General features: G+C 42.3%; 1 protein-coding gene across 7 annotated transcripts in view; it reads right to left on the bottom strand.

The window, feature by feature from the left end:
• The window catches only part of pds5b (PDS5 cohesin associated factor B), a 270,645-nt gene that overhangs the window by 239,932 nt on the left and 15,686 nt on the right, over window positions 1-15,027 (bottom strand). Inside the window, exon 2 of one of the 7 annotated variants that reach the window (XM_063054292.1) lies at window positions 1,103-1,322. The exons of the other annotated variants lie outside the window; for them this stretch is intronic. The gene's annotated coding sequence lies outside the window, so the exon portion shown is untranslated. The remainder of the gene's footprint in view (window positions 1-1,102; window positions 1,323-15,027) is intronic. 7 annotated transcript variants of the gene reach the window in all.

Genomic DNA, 15,027 nt, shown 5'->3' with positions numbered 1-15,027 from the left:
TGCAGTTCCCATACCACAGCTATATTATATTATATTTTATTTATATATATATATATATATATATATATATATATACACACACACACACATACATATATACACACACACACACACACCACAGCTTTTTACAGAGTACAAATATGCAAGTTCTTAGTCTAATAAATTTTATCTTGAAGGCTGAACTTAGGAGGGATAATGGTACCTAACGGTGACTCCTTTGCTTACATCTTCGGAAACAGTTCTATTTCTACCTTTAATATCTTTATTTTTCCTTTTCAGGGTTCTTTCTAAGACCCTGACCTGGAGTTACACACAGACCTCAGTTCTTTGCGGGAATGGGACCCATTCTCGGGGTTCCACGACTGGCTGTTATTCAATTTGCCAATGTTTGGTCTAAGAGTCTCGACCGTGTTTGAAAGCCTAAGATCTTAGGGCTCTAGAGATGGGTGGATTGAGGGCAGGAGACTCGTGTCATTGGGGAGGCCAGAAAATCTTTCACTGTGGGCCTGAACACACGAGGTCTTTTCGATCTTCAGATACAGAGCTTGAAAAAAAGCGGTAAAACGGACTTTTAACATTGTAAAGCAGCAGGTTGTTGTTATGTCTCCCGCTCACTGTGAAAAGGGGGGACACCTCCCTCTCCCTTGCTGGGGGGTGGGGGGAGGAGAGACAGAGAGACAGAGACACAACCTGTGGTTTGTCGAATGTCGGATGAAATGCGAAGCCTTTGGGGTAACTTTGGTCTGTGTCTTTGCGATCGCTTACCATGCTTGTGCTTGGTAGCAGGTGCACTTTTTGTTTTGCCAATGGGGGGTGGGGGGATTGTTGCTCACTACCACTTACGCGCGGGAGGGGGGAGCTAGGGGTGGGGGGACTTTGGGGTTCTCACATTTAACTGTCATTCATTCTTTGGGGCCCACCTCTGTTTTTGTGGATGTTTGCGAAGAAAAAGCATTTCAGTATGTATATTGTATACATTTCTGACATTAAATTTGACCTTTGAACCTTTGAAATTAAGCACAAGCAAGAAAGTACTAATGCCAGCATAAGTGACTTCCATCAAAAATTTCATTATCCACAACAAAACAACTATGGAATTTACCCATTTAGGTAAATTCAGGACTCGATGAAGGGTCTCAGCCTGAAATGTCGACTGTATTCTTTTCCATAGATGCTGCTGCCTGGCCTTCTGAGTTCCTCCAGCATTTTGTGTGTGCTGTTTGGATTTCCAGCATCTGCAGATTTTCTCTTGTCTGTGATTAGGCTAGGTTGTTGGGCGGTGCAGCTCGTTGGGTCAGAAGAGCCTATTCCATGCTGAATCTCTAAATAAAAATAATAAATATAGTGACATATACCCTATGTGTACTTAAATAATAATTTTACTTTTAACTTCTCGACTTTTGACTTTTTGTGCTCTCAGTCCATTTGTTTTATAAGAAACTGCCGATGCTGGTTCACAAACAAAAATCAAACTGATGGGAGTAATTCAGCGGGTCACGCAGCATCTATGGATACAAAGGGGTAGTCGACAATTTGGGTAGGGGCCCTGCATTAGGACTGAGAGTGGAGAAAGAAAACAGCCAGTATAAAGGGGTAAGCTAGAAGGATAATAGAAATGGAGCCTGGTGGGGTGCCAAAGATCAAGTATGGTGGCTATGGAATCAAAGGCTGTATGATAATTATTAGAGACAAAGGGCTGCAGATTCTTGAATCTGATAACCCATAGACAAGCGCAGTGCTGTAAAAGTCTGGTTAATTAACATCCACCTTGTAGAGGCTAGACAGCAGCCTCTCGTATCTAATCAGACAAGGATCCGACCAACAAACTCAAGGCTTTTGCCTCCCAATCCTTCATAAATGTCATTACATCAGGAGATCTCCCCTAAAAAGCTAATAGTGCACTAACCCTACACTGCCAAGATTCACAGAAAGTACTGTTCTGGAAGTTCAATTGTTTCTGCCTGGACTTGCCACACTGAATTTATCTCCTCATACCTCAACTGTATCACCTTTTCGACATCTTCCAATCCCACAGCCTCCATGGTTTTTCTTTACCATGGACGTCCATCATAATACATTTCCATCCCCCATGTACAAGACCCTCTGCTTCTTTCTGCAACAACTTCACTAATTTGATTCCTCGCTCTTTCTACAAATCAAAGATGTAGCCACAGCCAGTTGCTTGGTCTTAGTTATACCGGTCTTTTCATTGGCTATGTGGATCAGTAATTGTACCAAACTTCCTCTGACACCACTCTCCAAATCTTTCTCCATTACAGATGGTAACTACATTCTTCTGAACTTGTGTGGAACTATTCAAGATTACCATCTTTCTGGCTAACATTCATACACCCTGCCCTTAATTCATTTAGACTATCTCTGAAACATCTCCCCATTTTCTGGATCTCTGTTTCCATCTCAGGAAACTATCCACTAACTAATATATGTGCTACATATTATAACTAATATACAATAAATCTGTGAACTGTTACAGGTACCTAATCTAAGCCATTCCAACCCGATCTTTTGCAAAAATACCATTCCTTTCCCTCAGTTTCTCGGCCCCCAAAACATGTTTTTAGGATGAGAGGAAATGTGGATTCCCTCTACAAAACTTGATGGTGCCGTCACACACGTCTCCTCCATCTTCAGTTCTTCTGCTCGTAGTCCACTCCCTGTCCACCAAACAGAGAAAAAGGGTTCCTCTTACTCTACAGGCCTCCATGCCAAGCAAGTCATTCTTTGTCATTTCTGCCAGCTGCTCTGCAATCCCAACATCACCACCAATCACATAATCTCCTCTGCATCTCCTTCTACGACTTGCAGGTTCACTCATGATAAAATGGCGGAGCAGACTCGATGGGCCAAATGGCTAACTTCTGCTCCTTTGTCTTATGGATTAATTACATAACGGAAAAAATACAAATCCCATAATGATTTTAAAAATCAACAGATTTACTGTTTACAATGTTTAAACGATCACTGATAATCCACTATCTCACTATTCAAAAATTCCAATAAGGCTATATCTGCCTGCTTCCCATAAATCACAAGGGCCTCAATTCCTTCACTTCTCTGAGACCTGCCAGTGGGCCAGTTACTAAATCCCCCTGCTGCTCCAGTTTCAATTCACATTTTAAACTTACTGAGTACTTGGGAAAATTTCAATCCTCCAACGCAATTCTATTATGTAGTATTAAAAGGAAAAATATTCAAAAATCTGCAAGTCCAGCACCCCCAAAGTTTCAAACTGCCAAATTAGTTATATGGTAAAACCAAATTCCATGAAGACTACAAATTTACAGCTTGAGAGAAATTGAAGATGGTGGAAATCAAAGCAACTACTGCCATGATGAAGCCACATTCAGATTGGAGGAGCAATACTTTATATTCTGTCTGGGTAACCTCCAACCTGATGGACATTGATTTCTTGAACTTCCAGTAAATGCCTCTTCCCCCCCCCCCCTTATCATTCTTGTTTCCTGCTCTCTCACCCATCTCTTTACCTGCTCATTACCACCCTCTGGTGCTCCCTCCCCTTCCCTTTCCAGTTTCCTGCTTCTCCAGCTGTTTATCTCTTTCACCAATCAACTTCCCAGCTTTTTACTTCACCCTCCCCCCCCCAGTTTCACATATCACCTTGTACTTCTTTCTCCTGCACCCCCCCCCACCTTCTTACTCTGACTTCATTTTGTTCCAGTCCTGATGAAGGGTCTCAGTCCAAAACATTGACTATTTGCTCTTTTCCCAGATATGCTGCTTGGCCTGCTGAGGTCCTCCAGCATTTTATGTGCATTGCCTAAATTTACAACTAGACCAGGTGAGACTGTTTATTTTATTCAGAAAGTATGGTTTCACTTCACAGATTTTTTTTTAAAGAAAGGGAAAACAGCAGTAAATAAACTTAAAGGAAACAGATGATAAATCAGCATTTTGGAGACTAGTCTACCGACATCCTGTACAAGTTAGATTTGATCACTAAACACCTGTGACTCTTCACTCCCTCCCGTCAAAAGGTTCCACCAATATACATACAAAACACAATACTCATGTGTTAGCCATGACTTAGAAGGGAACACTCTCAGTAATGCAGTACTAACTACCGAGAATCAAGGAATGATTAGAGTACAAAAATTTAGTCTTATGCTTCAGTGGTATACTGAAGTTATATGTATTAAAGATGTAGTAAAATGGAGGCTGCTGGCCTCTTTGGTGGATGCAAAAGGTATCCATGTATCATCTTGAATAAATTCTAAGGAGTTTTATTCACAATGTGCCAAACAATATCTATACCTGCCTCAAAAAAATAGCTAAATGCAGAGATACATCGTGGGATGTACTGGGACACATCACAGTGTTGTAACCTGCGGTCACCAGGTGTTTTAGGTCTTCCAACATCAGACACCCTTGCCCAGTCAATCCAGACAGGGTTGATCAGACCCGATTTACATCTCATCAGCGTTGGACCACAGGTCACACTTCTTGATCCACAGCCATCTGGAGGAACACTCAGTAGCCTCTATAACGGTTCTGATGCCTCTTTTCTTTGCAGCCCCTATAACGCCAAGGAAAGAACAAGTTCTGCAGAGTGAGCAGCCAGCAAAAAACACTTGCAACCTTCCTCTATAGACTCACAACATGCCCTCCACCCCCATCTTTGGCATGCTCTACCAGCTCCCAGTACTTGGCCGTCTTGTGCTCAAATGCCTCCTCAATCTGGTCTTCCCAAAGTAATGTCAATTCAACCCTGACCACCTGCTTTGAGGTTTCTGACAGAATGATCACATCAGGCCTCAGTGATGATGATACGATGAAGTCAGGGAACTTTAACTGCTTGCCAAGATTTACTTTCAGACAGCGTGGCAAGCAAGCCTGGTAGTGATCTGGGCTGACACAGTGACTGCTCTCCAGCTTTGACAAAGGCTACATACAGGCTTTCTGGGTTGGTGGAGGTGCTTACTGTTGTAATAGCCAAGGAGAATTTTCTGTCATAGCCTTCAGCAACTGGTCATGGCACCAGCAGTAGCAGCCTTCTCCCAGGGCCTTTGGGCAACTGCTGAGGATGTGTTCCAGGGTTTCTCTGCCAGGATGGAGGAGCCATGAGAGTGTTTTGCTTTTGCTCCAACAAAAAAGGGTCACTGGACTAGGCAAGATGTCATACACAGCCAGGATCATGAACTTGATGCACTGAGGTTCTGCCTGTAAGATGTTGGACCAGCAGATCTTCCACCTTAGTACACCCTCCCACTTTGCCCAAGTTCCCTGCTGCCCCACTCCTACCATCCTGGTGGTACGCAGTTCCTCGACAGCTATCACAACTCTTCCTGAACCAGTTTACATCTGTCGTTGCCCTGGGCCCTGACAAAATAGTAGAAGGTAAGCTGCCCAGTCACAAATGATCAGACACCACTGTCCCTACCTGATCCCCGTGCCCCAGACACGAGCCAGCTAACTCCACTGTGTCTTGGGCCTTCCACTTCCTGCCTGCCTGGACCTCAATGCTTGCTGCAGAGACTTTGGGGTCACTGGAATTATCTATATACAGCAACACTTCTCTTGTATAGGAAACCATGAACTCTTCACTCAGGCTGCTGAAGGGAAGCTGCAGTTTATTCCTCTTTCTGTACTTTGCAATACTTCTCAGGCTATGTGGGAAGCCTAGCCATCTTCAAAGGTAGCCACTGATCTTTCATTTAAGAGCCTCAACAGTTGACATGAGTTTCTCATACACCAGCATCGACCAGTGAATTCAGGAGGATGCTGTGCTGGTAGATCCAGGCCTTTAACTTGCCTAGCCTGACTTGCCCACACTGGTGAGCCAGACTTCTAGTTTTTTGGATGGCAGCCGCATCTCAGGCTGCAGTCAAAGACTGACTCTTGACTGGTTTCTCAGAAATGGATGGGATAGCAATAACATCAAAGAGAAACAGAATTTGACTGTAAATCTGCCTTTCTTTAGCACGAGTTCTAGAATTCTTTGCTTAAATCTCATCCTTGCTCATGTGATGACCCTCTTCAGCCCCGGAGCATCCATCCACTGCTTGGGACTAATGTAGTCATCACCATGAGATCACCCATGAAGGCTCTGATTGGGGCCTGCAGCACACTCATCTTAGTCAGAGGACCTCTACACTTCACTTCAGCTGCTTTAACCAGCATGATCATTGTCTTGAAGAAGAGGATGACTAAGATTGTACATTCAGTTATAATACCCTTTGAGAGCCAGTGCCAGCCTGATGTGGTCGATCCTGAGAAGACTCTCAATCTGAAGTTCCTGTATTAGACCAAAATGAGACAATGATCTGAGGTCAAACCATAGTACAACCATGTCACCCTTTCCTTCGTCTGTTTCCTTAATCAGCTGGAAAACCACGCCCATGTGTTCCAGGCACCTTGGGAATCGCTCCTTTCTGTATAGATGTATCATTGTAGCCATTTTTTGGGAGAAACCCAGTCCAAGCAGCAGGAAACAAGACTGGGAAATATCTTCCATTCCACAATGAGCAGCAAGGTTGATCTAAACTGCTCAATGTCTTGGGTGTTCTCCTCTTTGAGGATCCAGACTCCCTCTGCATACCTCCATTGGTCCATGACCTTTCCCCTATGCCAGGTAACCCAAGACATTTCCAAAATAGCTGGAGCAGCTTAGGGCAGTGCTTGTACAACTTGCAGGGTACTCACTCGGGCCGGGGCAGAACTAACTCTGGCTGTTCTGATGTTGAACTCAACCAGGAGGAGGAGGATTTATAGGGTGCTATATCATCTCTGCATAATGTTTTAAGCTTACTTCTGAAGATGTTACAGTGCTCAGCAAGTGGTGGTTTCACTTCTTCGCATGCCAACACTGCCCCCCCCCACCCCAACTGTTTAGTAAGGGATCAGAGCACTTAATGCAGATGGTTTATTTTGGCCACCCTAGAGTTAATTATGTTCAGGGTTTTGCTGGCTTTCCTCTTCACTTGGTTGAATCTCTCAATAGCAAAGCTGACAACGATAGTTGATGTGGTCTACAATCATCTACCAAAATCTCCCTTGGCCACTAATATGGATTACATCCTCCTCAAACTGAAACCACTCCCTTAAATGATTTGTTAGAGGTCACTTAAGCCACTGATGATCTGGTACTTTGCCTGGAGTGGGAGTTTCTGTCACTTAGTGGTTCTAGGGACTGTGGGGTGACTCTGAGACAGGCTCCTCCTGCATCTCACCAAGAGTGAATCTTGGGCACTGCATTGTTCTCTTCCTGCTGCAGGTGTTTAATCTTGGCCTGATATATTTTTAAGCCCCACAGATTCTTGTGGATCTTGCCATAAATGCAATGACCCGTTCATAAAGATTGATATTCTTAGGTCTGTCTTGGCAGGGTGCGCATCTTCCATCTCCATCAGTCTGTCTGTAGCTTCTAGGGTTTCCTCCTTTTGGAAGATGCAGGTTGGGTTGCAAACCCTTCCTGCCCCAGGTGCCGTCTTTCTCGGTTGTGAACTGTTTCTTCAGTAGTCACCAACATGTTCTTGATTGTCACCCAGACTGAATCAGATAATCCTGTCTATTTCATACAGTTGTTTGTGAGAGCTTGTAGCATGCTATTAAGTAGGCTTGATTCTAATATCCTAATTTATTCATTATGGTATTTTAGTTGCAGTAAAGTGCTGTGTCATCCAGCCATCTTGAAAAGGTGCCGTGTATATTAAAGTCTGAATTCCTACTTCTAAAAAGTTTAATAACAAATTCAATTTGATCATTTTTCAGAGAACAGGACACACATCAAACTGCAATCATTCCTAAGCAATGCTATTTTTATGGATTTTTAAACTATCTGGTTATGTAATAAAAAGGCAGAAACTTCCAACTACCTTTGAGAATTTGGGCAATCTAAGATTAACGACGAAATTAATTTGCTTCACACAATCATGGATTTCCAGTCTCATTTCCATTTATTTTAAGTTATTAATCACAATAATAATAGTCACTATTTCACTTGCATTATGGAACAAACTGAAGCATTTTGGTCTTTCTGTCACTGAATGAATGACGTGAACACAAAGCTCCAAAAGCAACAATTTGATCATGAATACAAAATAATACTAACAATTAATGAAGGATGAGGGAGTAACAAAGGGGCTTAAAAGAAAGAAGAGGTAAGAGAGAGAGTCAGTATTTTAGGAAGGAAATGTTTACATTGCTGCCAGTGGGGTCAAGTCACAGCAACAGGCCAAGGAAAGGAAGGAAAAAAATCCTATAGAACTTGAGCCTTCAGATTGGAGTTGCAAGACCATGATGATATTTAAGCCCAAGATTATGATTTTGTACGTTAAGGTCCTGAAAGGGGATGGCAAGGCAGTCTATGTCAATAAGGACAGGGACATAAATTAGTGCAGGGTATACAACATGGATAGTATGCAAGCTGATGCTTTCCTCGACTGGTAGATGAGGCAACACTACCTATCTGAAAATAGAGATAAAGACTACAATACTAATGCCAAAAGGACAGGAGGTGAACAAAGGCAGGCAGAATTTGTAGTGGCCATGACAGTGGGTCATAGATTCAGTTCAAGGTTCAATGATCATTAAATTTGCAAGCAATCCAATTCATGCCAAAATGCTTTGGGAAAGGAATGAAACTAGTTTCAGACATTATGAATTTATCAAATTATTATGATCAAAGACATGAACTCACCACTATGAGAAAGATGACTAATAGCAGGTTCACATTTTAAGCAGAAGCAATAACCCACGTCATTCACTTTGAAAAAATATCTCAGCCCACTTACTCCATCTCCAATATAAATATGGGGATGGGGTGAGAAGGGAGCCAAGGATGCAAAATTTCCAATACACAAATACAAATATGACAAGATAAAATAACACCTCATCACATCTTGAAAGTGCCAAAGCACTCTGTTTACAATTAAGCACTATGGCTTGTTAAAGCAAATTCAGCAATTAAGTTTGGTATGTAGAATGTTTTAAACAACAAGTGAGTATGTACCCCACGTAATAAAAGGTGAAATGGAATTTTTGTTAGGACAGCATACACAAAAAAAAACAAGGAAGTGCTTTCGAGTTAGATACAAAAGGAATTTCAGTTTAAACATCTCATACAGCAGGCAAAAAAGTAGTTGCTCAGTTTACTGAAGTCTTGGAGAGCAGCTTAATCTACGTTTGTAGAATTTGACTCAAAACCAAGAGCATTAAGAAATTGCCTAACAAAAAAACTGGGCAGGTTGCTTTACAGCTAGGATGTATATCCCGTGATTTTTTTTTCCCACATCAAGTCAAAATTATTTTATCATGCCAAGCTGTTATTGCTTCATATAGTAAAACTGATCATCTGATGCACTCAGGACCGCTATGCTGCTGGACTGGGGATTTGAGATGAAAGGATTTTTTTTGAATATACATGAAGAGTAGTCCATGTAGTTGCTATCTTGAATTCACTGCCCGAGAACATGGTGGAGTAAGATGCAAATCACTAATTTTAAGAAACGTTTAATCAGGCACTTGCTTAGACAATGCACAAGAGGTAGTGAATGCAGGGAAAAAGGGATCAGTGTGGGAGGGCAAAAAGGTCAACATAGACATAATGGCTGAACAATTCTGACTGGCAGATTTTTGGGACTGGTGGTTGGTATTCTTTATTAATGTTGGGCACATATAGCTTGTGTTGAAGGACCTGTCCCTGTGCTGTACTATGTTAATACTCCAAGAATTTCATCTTACAACCATTTCAATAATTTCATTATAAAACTACTTTTCCATGTACTAGTTGAGCTCAGAGTGCGGCAAACAAAGTTTGGTCAGTTTCAAGAGCACATGCAAAAATGGGCCTTGACGAGCTTAACAAGAATGCTGGAAGCACAAACTGAGCAAGACCTCACGTCTAAATTTCCTTTAAGCTTGCAAGGCCTTAAGCAGCATGGGAATTGGTGTCAGGTACTAAACCGCTGGATGGAGGATTGTTGTTGCTTTACTGTTCTAATAATCATTAATTTGGCTGTTGGTAATCATTCTTTTGATATTGTTAAAGTATCTGTCATTACATACCTGTTTCAAGTTGTTGTCTTTCCTGAGAAATTTTGATATGTTGTATTGAGGCTCAAAAATTGTCAATCTACTTAACAAATTTAAATACTGCAAAGCAGCTTTGATAAACATAACAGCCAATTAAAAGTCATACTGAAAATTTATTGATAGAAAGAATCCACTTCCAAGAGCAGTACAGTTATACCAAACATTCTTTACAGGCCAGTTGGTAGCCAACAAAGATTTAATTATAAATTCAAGATTCAAACTTTTAATGCAATTAATTCATTTGATGCAACTCTAGACTGTAGGATGGTCAAAGATGTTTACTATGAAAAAACATTAGCTAAGGAACATGACTTTGCCAGAAGTTCAATTCTTAAGCCAAGTAAAATCCATCACCCTCTTTACCTCACCAAATAATTATTCATTTTATATATTATTTTACAAATTACAATTTAGAAAATTGCAGTTACTTTTGTTAAAGTATACTTAGACCCACTTAACGCTGAGGATGCACTCTTCAGAGGTGGAGCGCTATGTAAATTAGTGCTATGCAGGGTCATTATAACATTACGCGAATGGAGATGTATGCCTAATATTTTAAAAATCAAACCCAAGATATATATTTTATGTATACACAGTAATTTGTGGAATAACAAACATGCAAATAGGCCTAAACTGTCCATCAGTGGAGCAGCAAAACATCGCAGCAGCAGTGGAGGGAAGTGGGTCCTGGCTACATCTTCGAGGAGGGACCAGGTTGTGCATCCTTCTCAAACTTCAGCTTCTTCTTCAAGTAAGCGTTGAGATTTGACTGCCTTTTCTTAAGTTTCATCTCATGAAGAAGATCTCAGTAGTAGGAAATCACATTGAGAATACCCCTCTCTGCCTTACTGCTTCCCTCCCAGTCAGGGTCAATCAATGAACTGGTCCATGATTCGTGTGATCGTGGTGATGCTAGTGCTGAGGAATATTGTGGTGAGGTTTCTTGCTGGTGTTTCCTCTTCTCCATCTGTGTCCTCAGATTCACCCAGGATGCATTGCTCTGCCAATTCTCAAAGCTCTTCATTATGTAGGCTCTCACATTGAGAATGCAGGAACTCTTCAACCGCTATCATTAACATCCTCACACCCTATCATTTGCAGTTTCACATCCATGCAAATGATTTTTCTAGCTATCTTAGGTGTACAACCCTCAGTGGAAGTTCCAGGCCATTTTCCAGGCATTATGAGTGGAAAAAAAAAGAATAAATTGGCCAGAGAGCATGAACGTTTACACGCGCGAGGGAAGCCGAGCGTGAACTAATACATGATTGGCTGTGAGTGGCTCAGAGTGCATGTAATGCACTCTCATTGGCTGATTGAATGTTTACTGTAATGGTAGACACTCAAGTTTTTTTAAGTGTCGTTTAGAATGAATTTTTGTCATTTTTAAAAATTTCGATAAAGAATTGAATAACCATATTGTAACAAATTAGCGCTATGTGGGGTAGCATTATGTGGGATCTGAGTGTAGCAGTTTTCTCAAGTGCCACTTTGCTTTTGAACTTCCGTAAAGATTAAACTGCATAACAGAATTAAAATTATACGTCCACCTTGTTCATTACATATTCAAGATCTGTTGGCTTCACTTAAGCTATCTACAAATCATAAAAAGCTGAGTCCCCTTGTCAATCAGAAAAAAATCATTTATGTCTACCGTTTCCTGTCAGTTTGACAATCTTCTATTCATAATCACATTCTCATTATTAGTAAACAACAGGAATTCTGCAGATGCTGGAAATTCAAGCAACATACATCAAAGTTGCTGGTGAACGCAGCAGGCCAAGCAGCATCTATAGGAAGAGGCGCAGTCGACGTTTCAGGCCGAGACCCTTCGTCAGGACTAACTGAAGGAAGAGTGAGTAAGGGATTTGAAAGCTGGAGGGGGAGGGGGAGATGCAAAATGATAGGAGAAGACAGGAGGGGGAGGGATAGAGCCGAGAGCTGGACAGGTGATAGGCAAAAGGGGATACGAGAGGATCATCCTAGGGAGAAAGATGGGGGGGGGTGACCCAGAGGATGGGCAAGAGGTATATTCAGAGGGACAGAGGGAGAAAAAGGAGAGTGAGAGAAAGAATGTGTGCATAAAAAGGAGTAACAGCTGGGGTACGAGGGGGAGGTGGGGCCTAGCGGAAGTTAGAGAAGTCAATGTTCATGCCATCAGGTTGGAGGCTACCCAGACAGAATATAAGGTGTTGTTCCTCCAACCTGAGTGTGGCTTCATCTTTACAGTAGAGGAGGCCGTGGATAGACATGTCAGAATGGGAATGGGATGTGGAATTAAAATGTGTGGCCACTGGGAGATCCTGCTTTCTCTGGCGGACAGAGTGTAGATGTTCAGCAAAGCGGTCTCCCAGTCTGCGTCGGGTCTCACCAATATATAAAAGGCCACATCGGGAGCACCGGACGCAGTATATCACCCCAGTCGACTCACAGGTGAAGTGATGCCTCACCTGGAAGGACTGTTTGGGGCCCTGAATGGTGGTAAGGGAGGAAGTGTAAGGGCATGTGTAGCACTTGTTCCGCTTACACGGATAAGTGCCAGGAGGGAGATCAGTGGGGAGGGATGGGGGGGACGAATGGACAAGGGAGTTGTGTAGGGAGCGATCCCTGCGGAATGCAGAGAGAGGGGGGAGGGAAAGATGTGCTTAGTGGTGGGATCCCGTTGGAGGTGGCGGAAGTTACGGAGAATAATATGTTGGACCCGGAGGCTGGTGGGGTGGTAGGTGAGGACCAGGGGAACCCTATTCCTAGTGGGGTGGTGGGAGGATGGAGTGAGAGCAGATGTACGTGAAATGGAGGAGATGCGTTTAAGAGCAGAGTTGATAGTGGAGGAAGGGAAGCCCCTTTCTTTAAAAAATGAAGACATCTCCCTCGTCCTAGAATGAAAAGCCTCATCCTGAGAGCAGATGCGGCGGAGACGGAGGAATTGCGAGAAGGGGATGGCGTTTTTGCAAGAGACAGGGTGAGAAGAGGAATAGTCCAGATAGCTGTGAGAGTCAGTAGGCTTATAGTAGATATCAGTGGATAAGCTGTCTCCAGAGACAGAGACAGAAAGATCTAGAAAGGGGAGGGAGGTGTCGGAAATAGACCAGGTAAACTTGAGGGCAGGGTGAAAGTTGGAGGCAAAGTTAATAAAGTCAACGAGTTCTGCATGCGTGCAGGAAGCAGCGCCAATGCAGTCGTCGATATAGCCAAGGAAAAGTGGGGGACAGATACCAGAATAGGCACGGAACATAGATTGTTCCACAAACCCAACAAAAAGGCAGGCATAGCTAGGACCCATACGGGTGCCCATAGCTACACCTTTAGTTTGGAGGAAATGGGAGGAGCAAAAGGAGAAATTATTAAGAGTAAGGACTAATTCCGCTAGACGGAGCAGAGTGGTGGTAGAGGGGAACTGATTAGGTCTGGAATCCAAAAAGAAGCGTAGAGCTTTGAGACCTTCTCATTATTAGCTCTGTTTTCTAATAACCTTCCACTACTTCATCATATGCCTTCTGGAAATCCATGCACATCCACCAGTTTCCACTTAATCTGCAGCACATGCTTCTAAAGAATTTCATGAAAGAAAATTGTTAAACATGATTTTACTATCACAATTCCTGACTGACAATGATCAATTACCTTGAAATCTTTTTTAAAGTACTCTGCTAGAAAATATTTAATAAGTTTCCAAAATGTTGTCTTCCTTCCTCAACACTTAGTACCAGAGCAAAAGACCAGACATTAATGGAAACTAGATGTACCATGTACACCTATAATAGCCATAAAAGATATATCACTGAAATCATACTCAAGTTCTCTGTATTTAAATGCAGAGTCTTGTACTGAAGACATCTTAAACATCCAAATAAACTTACAAAATCATCCAACTTTTTTCATTCTTTATCATCTAGTCATTTTAAAAATGATTAAAATTATAAAAACATCACAATGCCCTCAAAAGGCAAGAATAACCATCATATTCTCCCCTAATAGGCATCTCCTGCCCATCATCTAAGTCCACCAACCATCAGAGGCTCATGTCTCACCACTGCCCTTCCCTCTTAATCATGGCCACCTCACTTCCCTTCCCTCAGTCTGACGCAGTTTTGACCCAAAACATCGATAATTCCTCTCCCCCCACACACAGATGCCACTTCAGCCAGAGTTCTTCTAGCAACCTGTTAGTTGGACACCAACACATTGGCAGTTTGTAAACAAAGCCATTAATTCAAGTGCCATTGAGGAAAATTAATGGTTATAAGATATTGTAAAAAGGAAACTGAAATAAACCTGTTTTATCATTGAGGAACTAGACACCACCATGCCAGATTCAAAATTTTGATTGACCAGAAACTGAAACACAAGGGACTCTGCAGATGCTGGAAATCCAGAGTAATACACACAAAATGCTAGAGGAACTCAACCCGTCAGGCAGCATCCATGAAAAGGAATAAAGAGTCAATGTTATGGGCTGAGACCCTTCATCAGGGCTGGAAAAGAAGGGGAAAGAAGCTAAAACAAGGCGGCGGGGGGGGAGGGGGGGAAGCAACCTAGGTGATAGGTGAAGCCAGATGAGGGGGAAAGAAGGTGGGTGGGTGGGTGGAGGGAGGAGAGGGGATGAAGTGAGAAACTGGGAGTGTGATATGTGGAAAAGGTAAGGCCTGAAGGAGTTATCCAAGGAAAGGACACTGACCATGGGAGAAATGGAAGGAAGAGGGGCATCAAAGGGAGGTGATTGATCATAAACTTACCATTTTTGGAAACACATTTTATTTGGGAAACCTCAAAGCACACTTGACCAGATGCTTTGCCAAACAAATTATAGCTTGTGCTACTGAAAGCTCATAGACCCCATGGAACGAAAAGGAAAAATTTCAAGGTATTTCACAACAGAATTAGTTAAAAATTGCTAAATTTAACAGTAGTTCCAACGATTTTACCATACTGCAATGTACAATGCTGCAAATAGTA

This window comes from Mobula hypostoma, chromosome 7 (genome assembly GCF_963921235.1).
Source record: "Mobula hypostoma chromosome 7, sMobHyp1.1, whole genome shotgun sequence".
In the NCBI taxonomy this organism is placed as follows: domain Eukaryota; kingdom Metazoa; phylum Chordata; class Chondrichthyes; order Myliobatiformes; family Myliobatidae; genus Mobula; species Mobula hypostoma.
The sequence above is the reverse complement of the archived record's forward strand: the minus strand, read 5'-3'. Positions and strand labels throughout refer to the sequence as shown.